This window comes from Mauremys mutica, chromosome 2 (genome assembly GCF_020497125.1).
Source record: "Mauremys mutica isolate MM-2020 ecotype Southern chromosome 2, ASM2049712v1, whole genome shotgun sequence".
Classification (NCBI taxonomy): domain Eukaryota; kingdom Metazoa; phylum Chordata; order Testudines; family Geoemydidae; genus Mauremys; species Mauremys mutica.
In genome coordinates, this window is record NC_059073.1 from 203,261,506 (window position 1) to 203,281,929 (window position 20,424).

A 20,424-nucleotide genomic window follows, 5' to 3' on the forward strand; every position below is an offset into this window, starting at 1 on the left:
GTCTGTCCCACAACCCCCCGGCTGTGTCCGTGTGTCTGTCTGCCCCCACAGCCCCCGGCTGTGTCCGTGTGTCTGTCTGTCCCACAACCCCCCGGCTGTGTCCGTGTGTCTGGCTGCCCCCACAGCCTCTGGCTGTGTCCGTGTGTCTGGCTGCCCCCACAGCTCACTGGCTGTGTCCGTGTGTCTGGCTGCCCCCACAGCTCACCGGCTGTGTCAGTCCGACAGGAACAGACCCTGCTGCTCGCTCTGCCCAGGGCTGAGAGCCGCTGCCTGTGGCTCCCTCCCCGTCCCTGCTGTGGGGGCATGGCCAGGCAGCTCTGGCACCGCCCCCTGCAGTTCCCATTGGCTGGGGTTCCCGGCCAATGGGCTTTGAGCTGAGTCAGCGCTGGGGCCTCTCCAGGGCTGGGGGGAGCTGCTTGTGGGGAGCGGGAGAGCTGCCCCTGAGGTGAGAGCGTCCCACATTGCTGACCCCTGGCACAGGGACCCCAAAGTACAGGGCCTGGGGCCCAAACATTGGTGGAGCTGGGCCCACCTTCAGGAATATTGCTGGAGCATGGGCCCCAACGGGCCCATATAACTCGTCGCCTATGCTGACTGACCTGACCGACAATTGGCCAGGCCAGAAATTGGGGCAAAGGTCTAGGGTTGCGACATGCCCCTGTGGCCGATTGTCGGTCCATCACGAAAGGGTCAGTCCACGCCCAGGAAGGGGGGCGAGCCTAGGAGAGGGACAAAAATTTAGATCGGGGACCCGGTGTCCGACTGGTTGTCAGTTGTCTGGAGAGGGGAATATTCAGCCTGAATGGGGAACGCAGATACAATTTTTACAATTAAAGCTTTGGTAATCGCAAGACCTAAACAAAACACCACAATAACAATTGCTGCAATAATTAACCACTGCTTAAGGGATTGTGCCCACGATCCCAGTCCCCAACCCGACAAAGTGGTTTTCCACCAGTCCCAAGATTGGCATTCGTCACGAATGCGGACAGCCAGGGATGACAGCTGTTGAGAGATAGCGGAGACGTTGTTCCATCCGGGACGTAGGCGAAGGCAACACTGGCCTTTGAAGCGAGGGTCAAGGTTTTCCAGGGCTTCACAAAAGTCCTGGTGCAGCAGGGTTTGTATCATGAGGCGATTCTGCTCAGCATACTCGGCTAGCACGGTGAGGGAATTACCAACCTGAAGGAATCCAAGAGTTGTAAGATTAGTGAGCGTTTCTAAATTTTCTGAAAGACTACGAAGCTGGTTAAGAGTAAAGGCATAGCTAAGGGGATTGAACTGTACATAGCCCCAAAAGAGGGTTTCAGTGGTGGATTTTAGACGGGTCCACCATGAAAATTCACGCTTCTGTGGGCCGAATGTCGGGGGAGGTCTGTGAAAAATGCCCCCTCCTTTAATAAAAACTTAACCGAGGGCACAAACACCCTTGGGTGAGTAAAGTTGATTTCGAGCGACACCATCCCCACATAACCAATAAATTCCGGGGGGAGGATACAAAGCAGATGTATTAAACAATTGGGCAAACAAAAGGGGATTTTCATTACGTGTGAGGAGGGCTGCGGTGAGCCATCCCAAGCCCTGCAGGGGACTTAGAGCTGGAGTACGGCGATTATTTGTGAGGAGGACCGTGGTGAGCCAGGATCGGCGTACCCAATCGACGGCCCTAAGTCCGACGGTTTGAATGTCAGGATTTGTCAAAAAACGGGGGGAATTTAAATTTAGAGTGGTATTAGAAATAGTAATAGGCATGGATAGTTTTTTAAGGGCAGACAGAGTAACTTCATATTGCTCCGTATACCAGTCGGGGGAGGTTAAAATGGAGGAATCTGGGGAGAAAGGGGGAGAGGTCATATAAAAATGGGAACAATTAGGATACGACCCCCAAGAACGAGTGGAACTGGGGCCCAAGAACACAAAACAAGGGCTGGCTAGTGGCTTGGGGTCGGAAAGGGAGATCGGGGCGCTAGGGGTTGTAAATCGGTCCGATTCAGAGGAATTACAGGTAAACAGGTGTCGCCAAGGCCAATTGGGTTCGTTGCACCGTGAGGCGGGTTCCTCGTGAGATACATTAGTAATGGGGAAAAAGCCAAAGAAAAATGGGAGTCCTCCAGGGAAGAACTGGGGGCTAGAGCATACAATACAGTGGTGGGTTGGGGGAATAAGAGAAACGTCGTTCGGATTAGTGGCTAGGATTCCTTGATGGGCGTAAGCCAGAGTCCACTTCACCAGGGGATCCTGAGGCGGGCGATGCGGTCGTGAATGAACCTGAAATGAGAGAATGGGAGATAGGACGGGCCCTAGGGCGGGTCCTGTTATGTTATGATCGCCGGCTGAGCCAGTTGTGATGAACCAGCTGTGTTTCTGATTGACCGGTGCACACAACATGATACGTGTTGGGGAAGTGGCCGGACCTGGATACAACGGCTGGGAGGGGCTGTGAGCGCCCGGACGCATTTGGAGCGCATAGCCACACCGGCTCCTGGGGAGCGAAAACTGGTTTCCAAGGTGGGGGTGGTTCCGGATCAATTTGTGGCCATCGACTATAGGCCGCATTTAAGGTAATAAGGGCCTGGGGCAGGGCCAAATGCTAGCCTTTATAGTCACGTTTTCCAGTGATGGCCTGAAGTTGTGTTTTGAGGATCCCAATGCGACGCTCCACGACACCGTTACTATGGGGTTGATAGGGGAGATGAACGTGGAGCCAAGCGCCCCATTTGGTGACTAAGGCCTCAAAGCTATGACTGGTAAATGGGGGGCCTCCATCAGTTTGGATCTCAGAGGGGACACCCCAGGCTGCAAAGACTTGAAGTAATGCCCTATTAACTGCTGGGGCTGTTGTAGATCTTTTTAGAGGCGAGCAATGAATTTGGCGGGAGCCTAAATCCACAGTTACTAGCCCCTTTGGAAATAATTTGGCTCCAGCTAGGGGGCCAATTAGATCCAATTACCAATGATGCCCAGGCCTGAAGAGCTGGGGTTGTAATGCTCCGTGAGCTACGGCAGGCCGAGACGTTTGGCGACTTGTCTGACACTGCTGACAGGTATGAATGGCCTCATCGCAGCATTGACGAGTTAGATCCGCCTTGCGGCGCCCATGGGCCGTGAGAACTTGGTGGAGGGCTCGCCCAAGTAAGTGTCCCCATTCTTCATGCAGCCACATTAAAAAGGGGTTCCGGGGGCCAGTAAGGGTAGTGGAAGACACTTCAGGGCTACTAAGAATCTCGGCCTTAAAGGCCCGAAGTTGTTGGTCAAGGGTGGTGTGGAGGGGGTTGCTGTCAGGTCGGTGGGAGGGGCAATGAGTAATGAACCAGGGTAATTTGGTTTTATACATGAGGGTGAAGATTTGCTCCCATAGATCCTCATGTGCTCGCGGCTGTCCCTCATGAGTGAGAATCGATACCCCGTAAGCAGAGTCAATACCAAGCACGACCCTGTCCGAAATAGATTGCGGTTCGATCAGCTTTATATTGGGAGAGGAAAATCAGGCAGGACCAGAATAAGGTGCAAAGCCAAGTGGCTGCGTTTATTTGGGGGAAAGTTACAACTTGGGCCAAGGGAGAGAGGCAATTTTTAGCTGGGATGTTGTTAGGCAATATAAACAACCTAAAAATCATTAACAGTACAATTCTATACTGCTCACTGCACCACACTGGATAGGCAGACACACCAATCACACAAGATGGGAATCGGGTTCGTCAGGGCGGTGCCCGGTGCAACACAGGAAAGAGACCCACAGGCCACTGCCTCAACCGCCCTTGCTTTCACACTAAGGGTAAACCCAGAGTGTGGTGCGGCTGCAGTTGGGCAGATTCCACTTACACAGACCGCGGGGACAGAAACCCCTTGGTCAGCTAATCCTCAGGTGGAGACAGCACCTAGCACCAAGCACTCCAGACAAAGACAGAGCAGTAACTCACACAACCTAAAACAGTCTACAATTAACTATCTATTAAAACCCAGAACAACTATACAAACTAAACAACTGTGCAATTATGAGCTCAATACTTCAATCCTCATACACTGTATACACACTTGGTACCGAGTTAGGGAGGGGGAAAAAGAGGGGAAGCTAGGTAAGCAAACTGTCAGAAATTAGAAAGCAAATACCGCACTCCAGGCGCAGCTGACCAGCAGAGCAGACACCAGAAGCATGACGAACTGATAGAATGGATCCAAAACGACACGACACGAGCTAGCGATACCGGGAGGAGACCCTGGCCGAAAGGTTGATCAGGTCCTTCAGCTGACACGCGGATACTCCACACTACGAGCTAGCTATACCGGGAGGAGACCCTGGCTGAAAGGTTGATCAGGCCCTTCAGCTGACACGCGGACACTCCACCAAGATTTTGGGGGGAAACCTAGTTTTATTCGAAGGGTCTCACTCACTCGTGTCAGCATCTGATTGGTCCCTGGTTCCCCCTCCTTCCAGGCTCCGAGTTGTTGCCCCCCACGCCGGCAGGATTTGCACACGGCACACTGGGGTATCTGGGCAGAATTAGGTCTCTGCATACAGTACTCTGGAGTTGCTGGGCAGAACTAGCCTGACCTCCAGACGACCGGGCCCAAAAAGAGCGGGAAAATGCATACTACGGAGTTGCTGGGCAGAATCAGGTCTTTGCACATTGCACTAGCCTGACCTTTAGACGGCCCAACAGAAAAAAAAGCAGGAAAGTACACACAGCACTTTAGTGTTGCTGGGCAGGATTAGGTCTCTGCCCTTTCCTATGCAACAAGAACCTGGTCCAAGATGGAGGCTGCCTTGTCCTTTTAACAGGACAAGATGGCTGTGGACCGACAATTGGCCATACAGAGCCATAACTGCGTATCAGGTTGTGACAGACCCGAGTACGAGGATGGGCACAAGCGAGGTGGGAGGCGGCTAAGAATATCCCCTGGACTTCAGCTAATTGGGCTGAGACATGACTCGGGAGGAGTTCGGCTTGAAACGTTTCACACCGCTGGCAAAGAATACCAGCACGGGGAGGGGGCCGTGCCCCCGTCGGATACAATCCATGGGTCAAACGCACTAAGCTCGGCTAGGCTGGGGCCCTCCTCAGCTGTGGAGCTTGAGCATAATACCCATTGACCAAAAGCCTCTTGTGCTATAAACACCAGTTTTTCCCAAGTGAATGATGAACCGTGGAACTGTGGGGCTGGAGTAAATGACAGCCAGGGAATAAGCTGCACATGGGGGCCCTGGAGCTTCCCATGAGCTAGTCGTGCCCAAGGAGCGGCCAGCTTGACCCCGAGGAACATGTGTCCTGATCCATACCGGTACTCTGGACCATTAAAGGTGTGGGCGCTGTGATATACTGGGTGGTTTTATTGGGTAATAACGGCACTCATGCCATGAGTAGTGACTGATAACTCGATAAGGATCGAGTTTTTGGGGTCCCATCGATAGAGTGTTGGATTAGAGTGGAGCCATGCTGTTAAATTGTTCACCGCCTGATTAGCTTCCTAAGTCCAGAGCAGCCTTTTGCTTTTTGTGAATTGCTGGACAGTGGAAAGAGCATTGAACAAATTGGCCGGGAGAAAAGCTCAGTGGTAATTAAGTATTCCGAGTACTCTTTGAATTTATTTCCGGGAGGGGTAAATTCCCACCTTAAACTGTGGCTGTAACAAATGGTATGAGGAATGCTGGTGGATTCCCTCCTCAACATTAAACCCCAAGAACTGAAATGAGGTGGACGGCAGTAGGCAACTTCTTCCCCTGTTAACTTCCCACCTGTCATTATCTAGGGCCTGGAGAACTTGATCGGTGAGGGTTGGAACAGGGTCGGGATCGGGACCACAGATGAGAATGTCGTCCACGTAATGGATGACCTCGAACCCGGGCTGGGGTGAGACGACTTGAAGGGTCCAACTCAGGGCCTCAGTAGCACAGGCGGGTGAGTTCCGGTACCCTTGGGGGCAGACCCGCTACTGATACTGGGTGCCCTTGTATGCAAAATTGAGAAGCCCTTGTGGGTCATAAAGGGGTATTTGGTAGAACATATCCTTAAGGTCGAGGGTACATGCCCACTTGACCTGACGATTAAGCAGGGCGCGTTCAATTGTGGGTAGATCCCACTGACTTGCAAATGCAATAGCCTCGATATGTTGATTGGCTGACCGATAATCAATAACCATACAGAACTCATGGGGCTTGTGGGGCTTTGGAATGCCCCATGCGCTGGACAATTATCGGCTGGTGGTAACGCGACAGATATGCTGGGCACTTTCAAGTTGGGCTAGGAGTTGACTAATGAAGGCTTTTCCCTGGGGGGGAGTGGGGATAGGTTGATATTTCCACAGTGTTGGGTTACTGGCACGGGGTTCATGGGGGTTGGCAATTAAGGCGGCTGGTAGGGCGGAAGTGATGACTGGGGCTAATTTGAAAGCTTTTAACTCGCCTACCCCAAGAATGGCCTGATCTCCCAAAAGAGCGGTAAACTGAACGGGGGTGCCCCAAAGGGTAGCTTTTACTTTGACCTCGGGTCGGGACTCGATGCTGTTGAGTCCTTGGACGTGGACAACACGACCCTTACGCTTATGGGGTACGGATGGAGGAATAATGGATACTTGGGCACCTGTGTCTAGTAGAAACTGGACCTCCTGATTATCAAGGGTGACTAGGGGGAAATACGGCCTGGGGTCACAAGACCGGGTGTTGGCCGCCATTACGCACCCGGCCTCGTGCCGTTTCCCTGCTGTGAGCCCTCTGGACGGTCCTCCCACCCCAAGGCTATGGCCAGCTCTTTTTGTTGTACGGGGGGTTAGTTTACGAGCGGTGTCCTTGCTAAGGCCCCCTTTATTAAGTAAGAACCCCAAAATTTTCCGTTCTATGTAGGATCTTTCAGGGTACTTGGGCTTAGTTCCGGGGGCTACCGCGCCTGCGGCTACTGCAGGTCGGGGAGCGGGCCATTTTAAGTGGTCCATAGCCTGGAATAGTGAGGTGACCGGTCGGTCCTGAAATCCTCACATCCATAACAACGTACTTGTGTCCCCAAGGGGACTACTATCAAGTGCCATGTCTACTGCTTGCTCGTGTACGGGAATACCGTCAGGGTCGGTGACGTAGCAATAAGCTTGAAATGGGTGTAATTGTTGCTGTGCCGGTGTTAGACCCAGTGGTGCTTGTACGGGATCCCACCAAATGAGGGACGCCCCCGCGATAGTATAAATTAAACTGCGGGGGGTAGAGAGGCCCTCTGGCGGAAGTTGGAACGCTCGGGGGCTGTTTTGTACTTGTAAATATGCGGCTGCCGGGATGGAGATGGGCCAGACCGGGGCCGCAAGAAGTACTCCGCGAGCAGTTCCCCTAGACCAGGCGGCACTTCGGGAGAGTAAGGTTGCCTCCTCCTGGTCGACTAACTCCTGGCCGAATTCTAGAATGAGCCGCCCTAACCAAGTGAACACCGGCTCGTTTGGCTCCTGGCCGGTGTCTCTAATGAAATCTTTCATCTCCGCCTTGCCCAAGACCAATACGGGTTCGAACAGCTTTTTATTGGGAGAGGAAAAAACAAGCTGCAGCAGAATAAAGTTTAAAGCCAAGTGGCTGTGTTTATTTGGGGGAGAGTTACAACCTGGGCCAGGGAAAGGGGCAATTCTTTAACTGAGATGTTATCAAAATGCAAGCACACCCCAAAATTGTCAGAATACAAATTCACCTGAGAAATTATTAACATACAAATTTACACTACTCTCTACTTTACACTAAGTGGACAAACATGCACCAATTGTACAAGAAGGAAATTCGGGTTCGTCAGAGCAGTGCCCGGTGCAACACACAAAAGGAGCCCACAGGCTTCTGCCTCAACCGCCCTTGCTTTCACACCAAGAGTTTTACCCAAAGTGTGGTGCGGCTGTGATTGTGCAGATTCCACTCACTCAGACCGCGGGGACAGAAACCCCTTGGTTGGCCGATTCCCAGATGGAGACGGCACCCAGACTTAAACACTCCACAAAAAGACGGACAAACACAGAGACAGAACAGTAATTTACACAACTTGAAACAGTCTATAATCAACTACTTACTAAAATCCAGAACAGATATACAGAACTAAATAAACTGTGCCAGCATTAACCAAATATTGCAAAATGCAACAATTAACCAGAACAATAATTAATACTCTTATATACTGTACACATGCAACGTTGCACTAAGTAAGGGAGGGGAAAAGGGGAAGAGGCTAGGCAAACAGAATGTTACAGAAATTAGCATGCAAATACCGCACTCCAGGCGCAGCTGACCAGCAGTACAGACACCGAGAGCATGAAGAATTGATGGGAATTAATCCCACTCGATCCGAGCCAGCTAAATCCGCAGGAGACCCTTCTAGTTGGAAGGAGGATCCAAGTCTTCCAGCTAACATGCGAATACTCCTCCAGATCTTGGTGGGAGACATGGTTTTATTCGAAGGCTCTTTTACTCGTGTTAGCGTCTGATTGGTCCCTGGCTCCTAAGCCCTCCAGGCTCCGAGATGTTGCCCTCTACGTCAACAGAAGCTGCACACGGCACACTGGCATTTTTGCACACGGCTCTACTGTGACCCACAATTGACCAGGCAGAAAGGGCGGGAATATGCACACGGCACTACAATGTTGCTGGGCAAGGTTAGGTTCCCGCTCTCTTCATTTTCCCGCCTTTTCTGAGGAACAAGAACCTGACCCAAAATGGAGGTTGCCTTGTCCTTTTACTAGAACAAGATGGCCGTAGACTGACAATTGGCCATACAGAAACCATAACTGAGCATAGGGTTGCGACACACCTTACTGCGGGTACGCCATTCGTAGGTGATATTTTGTGCTCCGGTTGGGTCCACCTTAGTGCGCGTTAGCTGCACTGGCATGGCCTCAACTGGGCGGGGATCTTATTTTTCTGGGTTCACTTCAGGAGAAGTGGGTGGTAAGGCTGGGTACAAACTGGGAGCTGACGGGTACGGTGGGGGAGAAGATTCGGGGGTTTCAGGCAGTGATTGGGTCACATGGAGAGCCTTGGGGGTCTTGGCTATCTCTCATGCAGTAGAGGTTAAAGCCCCCATGAATATAGTTAATTTATCTAAGGGCCAGACTTAAAATTGTATGATAGGCGCTGGCAACGGCTTCTGGTTTATACTGGTCGGGACGGAGCTTTTTAGATTTTTTCTGGCCTTCTAATTCTTGGATGAGTTTGTTGCCGGCCCAGAGGGCCCGAGGACAGCAACAGTGGGGGTTCGTTGTCCGGTGTGTGTCGCACTAACTAACACACCAGGGTGGAGAAGCAACCCAAGTTTATTTGACCTCAAAAAAGGTGCCAGGGAGAAAAAGCATTCTCAAATCCTGCACACCTGCACGCAGGCGGGGTCCCAGCATTTATACCCCCCTTGTTTTTCCCCCTTTTTCCCTCCCCTTGCAACAGTTACACTTAACACTATAATGTAGCTTGTTAGAACTGTTCTCATTCGCATATTTATCTATGGCCTTCACAGCACAGACGCATGCAGATTTTCCTCCCCCTTCTCCCCCTTACTTACTGCCGCTTTTTGCTGTTTCGAGCTATCCTGCAACTGCAAGCTAAGAAAGCTGACAGTTACAAATTTTGCTTGCTGTTTGTTAGCATTTTAGGCTGGTTAAAGTTTACAGCATGGAAGAACTTTGGTTCACTCAGGCCCAAAGTCACAACTTTGGTTTACTTAGGCCTAGGGACACCAACAAGTTGAATCACTAGCTCATGTGCGGGGCCCCCGCTTGGGAGCCTGGGGGGTTAATGGTGGGTGAACAGGTGCCACCGGTCGCTCTTAAAACTTTTTGGGCTTCCTTCCACAAGCGTGCTGGATCAGTCCCAGCACCAGTTTCCCCAGACTTGGTGCAGGTCGGCCGATAACTGGCCTCTGTAGGGGTTAGTCGAAGGCCCATATGACACATTAAAAGACAGCCTGTGGCACCAATAGACAGGCTAGCGGTGTAGGTTTGGCTCAAATAGCCAATTTCAATAATACAGCTCCAGCTAATTGCTTCAGGATGCCCCCGATCGAGCATAACATGATATTGGAAATGATTAAACTCGTTGTCGGGGGTTTTGTTGGTAGCCTTAGTTCGCCACGGACAATTAACATGGGTGGGTGGTGGAGAGCAGTTCTCTTCACCCAATCCTGTTCGTGATACCATGTCCGAGACAAATGAGGTTCAAGAAGCCTTTTAATGGGAAAGGATCAACGGAAAGCAGCACAATGAGGTTTAAAGCTAAATAGCTGTGTTTATTTTTAACAGGGGGGGAGAGTTGTTACAACTTGGGCCAGGGAAGGGTAATTTGTTAACCAGAATATTATTAAAGTACGAACACACCTAAGATATTATCAAAATACAAACGCACCTGAAATATTGTCAACATACAAATGCACTTAAGATACTGTCAAAATACAAATGCATACTTCTTACTATTTTACACTGAGTGGAACAGGGAAAACAAGGAAGGGAAGATACTAGGCAACAGTAATTAGCCAGAGGTAGTATCACAGTAAAAACATACACTGCTTTATACTCAGTAAAGGGGGTACAAAATGGGAGAACTTAGGCAAAGAAAAAGTGTCTATAAAAAACTTAAAATCCACATACCACACTCCAGATACAACTGACCAGCAGCATGGACACCAAATACATGGCAGATTGGTGGGACGTGGCTTAGACACGACACGACACGAGCTGGCAAAATCCAGAGGAGACTCCTGGCTGATAGGGTGATCAGGCCTTTCAGCTAATACGCGGGGACTCCTATTGATTTTGGCATGGGATACAGTTTTATCTGGGGTCCCTTACTCGTACCAGTGTTGGATTGGTTCCCAGCTCCTTCGCCTTCCGGGTTCCGGGCTGGAGCCCTCTACGTAAACAGGGGGTTGCACCCAGCACGCTTGCATTTGCACCCAGCACGCTTGCATTTTTGCACATGGCACTGACCTGACCGACAATTGGCCAGGCCAGAAACTGGGGCAAAGGTCTAGGGTTGCGACACTGAGGAGCCCGGCACCATAGGCAGGCAGCTGTTGGAACCTCAGGGAGCACCAGGTGCTGAAGAACCTGGAGACCCTGATGCCACAGGGACTGCTACGTTTGTAGAACTGGTAGGAAGTGACCCTGGGAAGGGAAGGGAGTGGTATCTCCTACCACTCTGAGGGCAGCGTGCTGCGGTAGGATTCCCCGCTGACCAATGGCAGATCATGCCGTCACTCACAGGGCCCTGGGTTGGAGTCCGGTGAAGGCGGGTGGGCCTGGGCTCCCCTACCGGGGGTCTCTAACTCCCCCCCTTTCCCCCCTCTTTTACCTCAGGGAGATAGATGAACTCCTGCCGCTGGGCCACACTATCCTATGAGGGGAAAAGAGTTTAGAGAGATTCTGGCCATTGGGCCACGCTGCTTTAGGAGTGCACTATATGGACTCCAGCCGCAAGGCCACGCTATCCCCCGGAGGGAAGAGAATTTAGAGAGACTCCGGCCATTGGCACAGGCTGCTTTAGGAGCACATTATAGGGACTCTGTCTGCTAGGCCGCGCTATTCCACCAGGGGAAGAGGATTTCGAGGGACTCTGGCCATTGGGACAGGCTGCTTTAGGAGCGCACTATAGGGACTCTGGCTGCTAGGCCATACTATCCCACCAGTGGAAGAGGATTTAGAGGGACTCTGGCCATTGGGCCATACAGCCTTGACTACCAGGGAGGTAGTAGAACCGATGTAGATGCAGGGAGGCGGGGTTAACCTCGCCCCCCTTGAATCAAATGGGTTGATGAGGTACAAAACCCGCCACACCATCTAACACATCTAACATACTTTTTTAAACGTTTGTTTGCAGCTAACAAAGCTGAACCAGAATTGCTGAATGGGTCAGTCACAAAGGTGTACTGATGGGAAAAGTTTCTCTCAGTGAAACGATTTTCAAGATCCTCCTACTGCACATTCTCATCCTGACAGCTGAGAAACTGACTAAGATTGTAAAAAAACTGAAAAGTCCTGTTCCTCTTGTAGGTGCTGGTCTATGTCAGTGATTCTCATTCTAAATGTATTAATTATTTCAATGGTATCAAATATTGTTAGCCGAGGTTTCTGAAGCTTCAGGTTCAAGGAAGCAAGCTTTGGTAAAAACGCTTTCAAAAAGAGCAGGCAACCATGTATTTCTGGATCTTGTAGTTTTTGGAACAGTTCCTGTGAAACTTTATTCAGAACCTCAACAAGCTCTTTCCAGAGCTCAAACAGCCTCTATACATTGTCATTAAAACTAAGCCAGAGGACTGGTTTGTAATTGAGCAGCACCTTTGTGTCTCACAGCCCACTTCACACAGAGTTGTAAATTTCCCTTTATTGACACTGCTGGTGTTGACAGCATTGATGCATTTTTTCATTATGGATTTAACCTCATCCATACTTTTCATTGAAGCTTTGCTGGCAAGTACTTCTTGGTGGGCAAAACAGTGAACCAAAACAAGTTTGAGTGCACCTTTCTTGGAAGCAGTTCAGCACTCCTGCTCATGCACTTTGCATGGCTTCTGCCCCATCAGCTGTCAAACTGCAGAGACTATCAAAGCTAACATGGCACTCCTGCATTCTCCCCTGAACAAATTCAAAAATGTATTTGCCAATAGGCCTACCTCTAAGGCTCACCTGACATAAAACACCTTCAGAAAAACAATGGCAATCACAGTCCAAAAAGTGAACGCATGTGATTACCTTGGGATTCATTGTGACATCAAGGCTCTCATCCAAGCACAGACTGTAGAAAGGGCTTGCTTGTGACTTTTCCAGCTATTTCATTTTGTAGAAAATTTGCCACATCTCTCGGTGGTCCTCTGTAATGTGTCATTGCTCAGTAGTATCTCTCTGAAAAGCTTACTTTCTGGTTCTACAGCCACAACAATTTTTTTCAGTTCTCCATCGCTGAATGGTTTCCTTGCTTGCCCCCAAAATAGTGCAACTTTAAAAGTAGCCACTTGAATCTGATCCTCTTTATTGAAAAAATCTTTGAGCTTCCACTGTTGTCTTTCAAAAATAGCTTGCGCCTCTTAAACTCAATGTGGTAATTCCTTTCAAGTACCCCTGCATGAGTGCTATAGTGATGTTGCATTGCATAAATTTTGATTTGATGAATTTCTCTCTTACAAACAGCGCACACTGCAACTTGCTCAGAAAAGGAATCAGACGGCTTCAGAAACACAAGAAACTGCATTTTCCACTGGTCTTGAAATGTTCATTTTTCTTCCTTCCATGTTCTGCTTTTCTTAGCAGGAGGTGGCTTCTGTGGGACCATCTCTGTGTCACATTCATGGGCACTGATTATTTGAAATACTTTCTGATATCCATTTGTGTCTTTAATTCTTTTTCCTTCTGCCACAAACAATCTCAGCCTGCTAAAACACCACACAGTGATTTTGCTGACGATGAGGTTGACCAATAGCTGCTTACAGAGCTACAGTAGTGGGAGATGTAAAAACACAGTGTGAATATGCTTTGTGATTTGAAAGGAAACCACATCTTTGTAATTCTGCGCTGCCTGCACTGTAGCAATATTTAGAAGAGAATAAGTCTGCATTATAATTTATGGTGTTTACAAGGCAACTTTAAAACTTTACAGCTCAGCGATTGTTGGGGTGCTTCGGTCTGGTGCATAGGAGTATTTTGGCTTCTATATTTGGGGAGGCAGGGGTGTGTGGATTTAACCAGGACTGAGCAGGGCCTTATGAGTGGGCGATGTGGACAACCGCCCATGGTGCCATGGTAGGGGGAGCACCAGGGACAAGAAGCAAGGAGTGGAGCAGGCCTGGAGTGCAAGGCTGTGGAAGAGCGATTGAGACAATGAGGGGGAGGCATCAGGGCCCATGGGTGACGGGGTGGTGGGTGGGAAGCTTGGGAGGCAGCAGAAGCTAGAGGCAATGGAGGCAGTGCTTAATTTGTAATGAAGGAGGTGTCAGTGCTCAAGCTGGGTGGCTGCTGGCAGGCACCCAGCTCTGAAGGTAGGGTGGCACTGGGGTGCTAACTTTGCTATGGAAAGTGATATTTGTATCTTTTTAAATACCACTTTTCACAGCAAATCCTGGCAAATTGAGACGTGGATGGAGGGGTGGGAGATGAGGCACCAGGACCAGGGGCGATGGATGGAGGGGGCACCACCACCACGTGGTTGTGGTTGATGGGCAGCGTCCTGGGTCAGCACCTGCAGAATTCCACAGTTGGCACCTGCTGGTCGGGGGGGGGGTGCTCCAGGCTCTGGCCAGCCTAGGGGTCCTCTGCGCAGGTGTGTGTGTGTGTGTATGTCAGGGGTGGGAGGGTCTCAGGGCTTTGGCTGGCCCGGGGCTTCTCCAGCCAAGGGGGAGGGGGCACTCAGGGGTTCTCCAGGCAGAGGTCTTGTAGCTCCAGCCACAGAGGTGTCAGGGGGTTTTGGGGCTCTGGCTGCCAGGAGGGGGGCGCAAGGGGTGGAGTAAGGAGCTAGACTTCCCCAAGGGGGGGCTCCACCTGCCACCCATGTGCCTGCATCTTCACCCCCCCACACCCACCGCTGGCTTGCTGCATTCCCCTGCACCCACTGCTCGCCGCCTCACTCCCCTGCCACAGACACCCCCCTTACCCACCATGAGAAACCCTGCTTGCTGCTGGCTCACTGCTCACCTTCTCACTCCACCACTCGCAGCCAGACCCCTCCGCCCGCTCACCTCCTCACCCTGCTGCTGGCTCGCGGCTCACCTCCTTATTCCCCTACCAGGCCCCCACCCCCACCACTCGCCTCGCCCCTCACCTCCCCCCATCTGCCACTTGCCTCCTCAATCCCCCCACCTCCTCACCGTGCTCCTTCAGCGTTGTGTGTCCCACCTGTGTCTCCAGAGAGGCAGCGCATGCAGGAGCGACAGGGACAGGGAGGAAGGGAAGGGGCTGATGCTTCCCCTCCAATAAGGTGACCATTTTTTTCAAATTTAAAACCAGGACATTTAAAATAGCTCAGCCAGCATGAGTAATAGTCGCTGTCGTAGAATATAAGTTGAAAAAATATTGCGGAGTATGCTTATCTTTTTTTTTCTTTAAGTGAAAGAATACAATAAAATGTACTTCTTTTATTTATATTATATATTATGAAAGTAATTTTGCGAAAAAAACAAAATATTTGATATGGGTAGATTAGTACATAATTGTATACTTAGGATTTTGGGATCCAAGTAATAAAGAAACAAGTGTAGCAGTAAAACAAAATGGTTTTAATAAAAAATGGTACAAAAGTACTTAATCTACATTCCTAATTTTGCTTCTTATATTTTTGTGAAGAGTGGATTGATTTTAATAATAATTCGTTTTCCTGGATGTTTTTATAAAATTCCATGCAAGTTTGGTTAAAATTATATTTAGTAATTAGCAAACATTTCAAAGTTTCAACATGTAATTGAGTTTTATCACTGGACCAGATATTGTTCATCAAAGAAAAAAGACGTTCGGCAGGTGCATTGGTTCCTGGTAAACAGAGACAATATTCTACCAATTTGCCAATATTTTTGTAGGAAACATCATTTTCACTGAAGTCTTTGAATATTTCAATCCATCTGTTCGATACTGGTACAGAATTTTGTCTCCAGTGAGTAATTTTTTCATCTGTAATGTAGCGCAGGACAAAGCAGGTTTCATCAAACAGTTCATCTTCTATTAAATTGATTTCAGAAAAATACTGAAGAATGTAATTGTCTGAATTAGCTGGGGGTTCGTTCAAGCTTGGTATTGCGTGAGGAAAAGACCGGCAGGACCAGGGTAACACTGAAAAGCCAAGTGGCTGCGTTTATTTAGGGGATAATTACAACTTGGGCTGGGGGAGCAGGCAACTTTGGCTGGGATGGTATCAAAAGTACAAACACACCCCAAAACACAGTAATAATACACTTTATACTGCTCACCACACCACACCAAATAGGCAGACACACCAATCACACAGATAGGAATCGAGTTCGTCAGGGCGGTGCCCGGTGCAAACACAGAAAAGAGACCCACGGGCCACTGCCTCAGCCACCCTTGCTTTCACACAGAGGGTAAACCCAGAGTGTGGTGCGGCTGCAGCTGGGCAGATTCCACTCACTCAGACCGCGGGGACTGGACCCCCTTGGTCAGCTACCCTCTAAGTAGAGGCAGCTCCCAAGTTAAACACACACACACACACTGGACACAGACAGAGCAGTGATTCAAACACATAAAGCAGTTGGCAATTAACAATTTAATAACAACTAGAACTATTATACAAGCTAGCTAAGCAATTGTGCAATTCTGAGCTCACAAATACAATCCTGATATCCTGAGTAGATATTTGGTACCAAGTTAGGGAGGGGAACAAATAAGAGGCTAGATAAGCTAACTGTCAGATATCAAAAAGCAAATACCGCACTCCAGGCGCAGCTGACCAGCAGAACAGACACCAGGAGCATGACGAGCCGACCGGGACCAAGTCCAAAGCGAAAAATCCAAAAACCAAAATATAGATCCAAAAGATAAATCCACAAGATGAAGTTAAACGACACGACACGAGAGCTCTATACCGGGAAGAGACCCTGGCTGAAAGGTTGATCAGACCCTCAGCTGACACGCGGATACTCCACCAAAGAAGACGATGGTCAAGACAAGATTTTCTGGGGGGAAACCTAGTTTTATTGAAAGGTCTCATTCCCTTGTGTCGGTCTCTGATTGGTTCCCTGGTTCCCCCTCCCTCCAGGTTACGAGCTGTTGCCACCCCACGCCAGCAGGATTTGCACACGGCACACTGGGGTAGTTAAGTAAACAAGTTTGACCCTTAGATGACCGGGCCCCAAAAAGAGCGGGAAAAATGCACACAGCACCAAAATGTTGCACACGACACCACAAGTTGCTGGGCAGGATCAGGTCTCTGCACACGGCACTAGCCCGACCCTTAGATGACCCAGTAAAAAAAAGGAATGCATACACAACCAGTGTTGCTGGGCAGGATAGCATCTCTGCCCTTTAACAAGAACTTGGTCCAACATGGAGGCTGTCTTGTCCTTTTAACAAGACAAGATGGCCGTGGACCGACAATTGGCCATACAGAGCCATAACTATGCATCGGATTGCGACAGTAATCACTGCAAACTTGAATGTTGTCATGGGTGAGTTTAGTGTTTAACAAAACCCAATCGAATTTTTCGGTATGCTTAATGGGTCCTTCCCATTCCTCTAGATATTGAATACATGTGTCATAAAATTCTACCACTTTTTCTTTGAAAATAGCAGGTTTTAATATGCCTTCTTCCTCAAGCTGCTTCAAATTTTGCCGCACCTGTAACGGCAAGAAAACGTTTGCTTTTCTGTCCGCTAATTTTGTTTTTAAGTCACTGTAAATATTGCTAGTTTCTATAATAGAAATCTCCTGTCCTTCTATTTTCAAAATAGCATTGTGGAACAGTGATGACACGTTATGCAAAAAGTAAAGCCAAGACTCTGTCTCTGAATTATCAAAATAATTTGTGATAATTGTGGGGCTCTTCTCGTTTGAGGCAAAATATGATTTTAAGGCAGGATATATTTGTAGGACGCGCTCAATCGCGGGTCGTAACGCCAACCATCGTGTGGCACTGTATCCCAAGACTTTCTTATATTCGATGTCCATGAATTCACAAAATTCTTTCAATTCATTAACGCGCACTGTATATATATATAAAAGTATGAATAAATCTTGGTGATGAAAGTATGCACATCAATTGGTACACAGTCGGCTGCAGTTTGTATAGCATTGTTCAAAATATGAGCGGCACAACCAATTCCCACAAGCTCTCTTCCACCGAAATTTGATTTCAGCTTGGTAAAAATGTTATTTTTCCCACTTCTTCGCATTCCTCCAAAGTTAGTATTGGTTTGTCAGCACAAAATCCAAGTACCTTGGTATCTAAACGATACTTTAACACTTCCAAAATATAATCAGTAACTATGTCAGATGTTTCGCCTGGCAAATCTCTTACTTCCAAAATTTTGACGTGTATTCCAGACTGGTATGAAAAATATCTTCTTATTATGGGAATCAACTACTTCCTTGTGGTTTGATGCATCCGAATAAATAGAAATAAAATTTTCAGCATCTAAATCCTCTTCCAATAACTGTTTCGCATAAGGCACCAGCATATCGGTAACTATTGCCTCGCATTTTGTTCTAGAACATGTAAACCTGGCATCAAAACATGTTTTAATCAGTTTGCAGGTACAATCCATTGATCAGAATGAGTGATTATGCATTACTGTGTGGTACGCCCATAAACCTTCAGCTGCAGCTAGTTTTCTTTCAGCATCTTCAAATAGTTTTTTCTTAAAATATGATGTCACACTCGTACTTGCAATTGCTGCAGACACGGCCCGTTTATGTTTGACTGTTTGTATGTGGTTTTCAATGTCGGTTTTTCCACTCTTTGCAATAGAAAATATACTTCTGCATTTTACACATTCCGCCTCACTATTGTCATTATTAGTACTTGCTTTGATGAATGTATATTTCGATTTTAACTCGTCATTGAAGATGCACTTTCGTCGTTTTGGCGCCATGGGTGTCCAAAAATAAACAATTATTACAAACTTCGTCGGATGTCGGTCTTGGTCCGAGGGGGCGAAGTCACTGGTCCAGGATCGAGGGGGGTGAAGACGCCGGTCCTGGTCCAAAGGGGTGAAGGCGTCGATCCTGGTCCAAGGGGGCGAAGTCATTGGGTCCTGGCGAAGCAGCGAGGTGCGCCGTGGAAACGGTGGCACGAAAAGCTCGAGTAACCGAGAGAGCGTGGAGCTCTGAGGGCCAGTGTCACGGTCCGAAGATGCCAGATCACTGGTGCCTGTCCTGTGCTGCGGAGGGCCTTTTATAGTCCGAAGCTAACACCGAATTGGTCGATTTTGGCGGGCTCTGTGTGATGACGTCATCATCGAGTTCCCATGGTCGGGCTGTATGTAATGTGCGGGAGTATTATCGAAGAGTCGCCGCGGCCACAATATAGTGAGAGTGCGTGCGCTGAATGCCGAGTATTGCCGAGATCCAACGACGAGAACCGTCGTGTAAAATAAAACTAGGATAAATTAATAAAATTGATTTAGGCTGGTTTATCAAGGATTGATTTGATGTACTCAATCTTTTGATAAATTAATAATTTTTTATTTTGTAGTCCTAAACTGTACTGGTTACATCTCACGACTAACCAGACCAATGTCCAAAAAACCAGTACTGTACTGGTAAAACCAGTACGTATGGTCACTTGGCCTCCAACCACTTCCCAGGAAGCTGCTGTGGTGGTCGCAGGCAGCCACGGTGGCTGCATTTGAGAAACAGTGATCGAGGTTGCATTTCCATAGTTTATTTATGAGAAGGTCATGTGGGACAGGATCAAAAGCTGTATTAAAGTCAGGATATGCTACATCTACCACTTCCCACCTATCCACAAGGCTTGTTAGTCTGTCAAAGAAAGCTATAAGGTTACTTTGACATGGTTTATTCTTGACAAATCCATGCTGACTGATTTATCACTTAGTTGTTTGCAAAAGATTGCTTAATTATTTGCTCCATCTTGGGCAAGGGGAAATAATATACAGAAAGACAACTCCCATTTATTGAAAACAGGGCCTATATTATTATTTTATGATCATAGTGCTAATCTGCTATCCCAAAACAGATTTAGCTCTCCTATTAATCAATATTTTTTCCTAAGATGTGGGTCTCCAGAGTGGCTATGGAAATACATAGAGAACACGGACACAGTCTTCTGACAAATGATTGACACAAAGACAATATTCTTTCCAAAACGAGGCACCTCTTTATTGGTGCAAATAATAATTCCTAACACAATAATCTAGAATACAAATCCCTTATAACAAGTTAAAGAGCATTCCAAACTGCAATAACATACATTTGAAATGATTCTAAGAGTGGTTGCTCCCTGTCTCAGATGACCAGTCTGTCACAGACTGCTGACAGCTAGTTCTAAACACTTTAAATCTTTTACATTTGTTTCACTATTAACACATATACATACATTTTTATTAATCCACATGTACACACACTAGCGCTATACTGTACTATATTATGCTACACTATAATTATTACTGAAAAGCTTACTTCGCTGACGCAAAACTTCTGCTGCACATTTTTTCCCATTACTGCTGCTGCCACTGCTTTCTCTGTTTTTCTCTGCTCTGCTCAGTCTTTCTCCACCATGTCCGCGCCCCTTTTTCACTGTTTGCTTTCCCCTCTGCTTCTTCTAACCCTGTCAGAACTGTTTGCTGCCCACTGGCACACTGATTTTTATACTGTCCTATTAGAACTTCTTTGCAATTTTGCCATCTGGAAAGATCTTTGTATAGAGCTTGTTTCTACAATCCTAAAATAAAAATAGTAAAGTTTAACAGCATGCACGCTTTGACATTATAGTATACACTCTCTTTTCTAAATCAGAGTATATTAAACTTTTGTGC

At 48.1% G+C, this 20,424-nt stretch overlaps 1 pseudogene; it reads right to left on the reverse strand.

Annotated features, from left to right (window-relative positions):
• Positions 1–690: 690 nt before the first annotated feature.
• Positions 691–18,675, reverse strand: LOC123363251 (annotated as a pseudogene).
• Between the last annotated feature and the right edge of the window lie 1,749 nt (positions 18,676–20,424).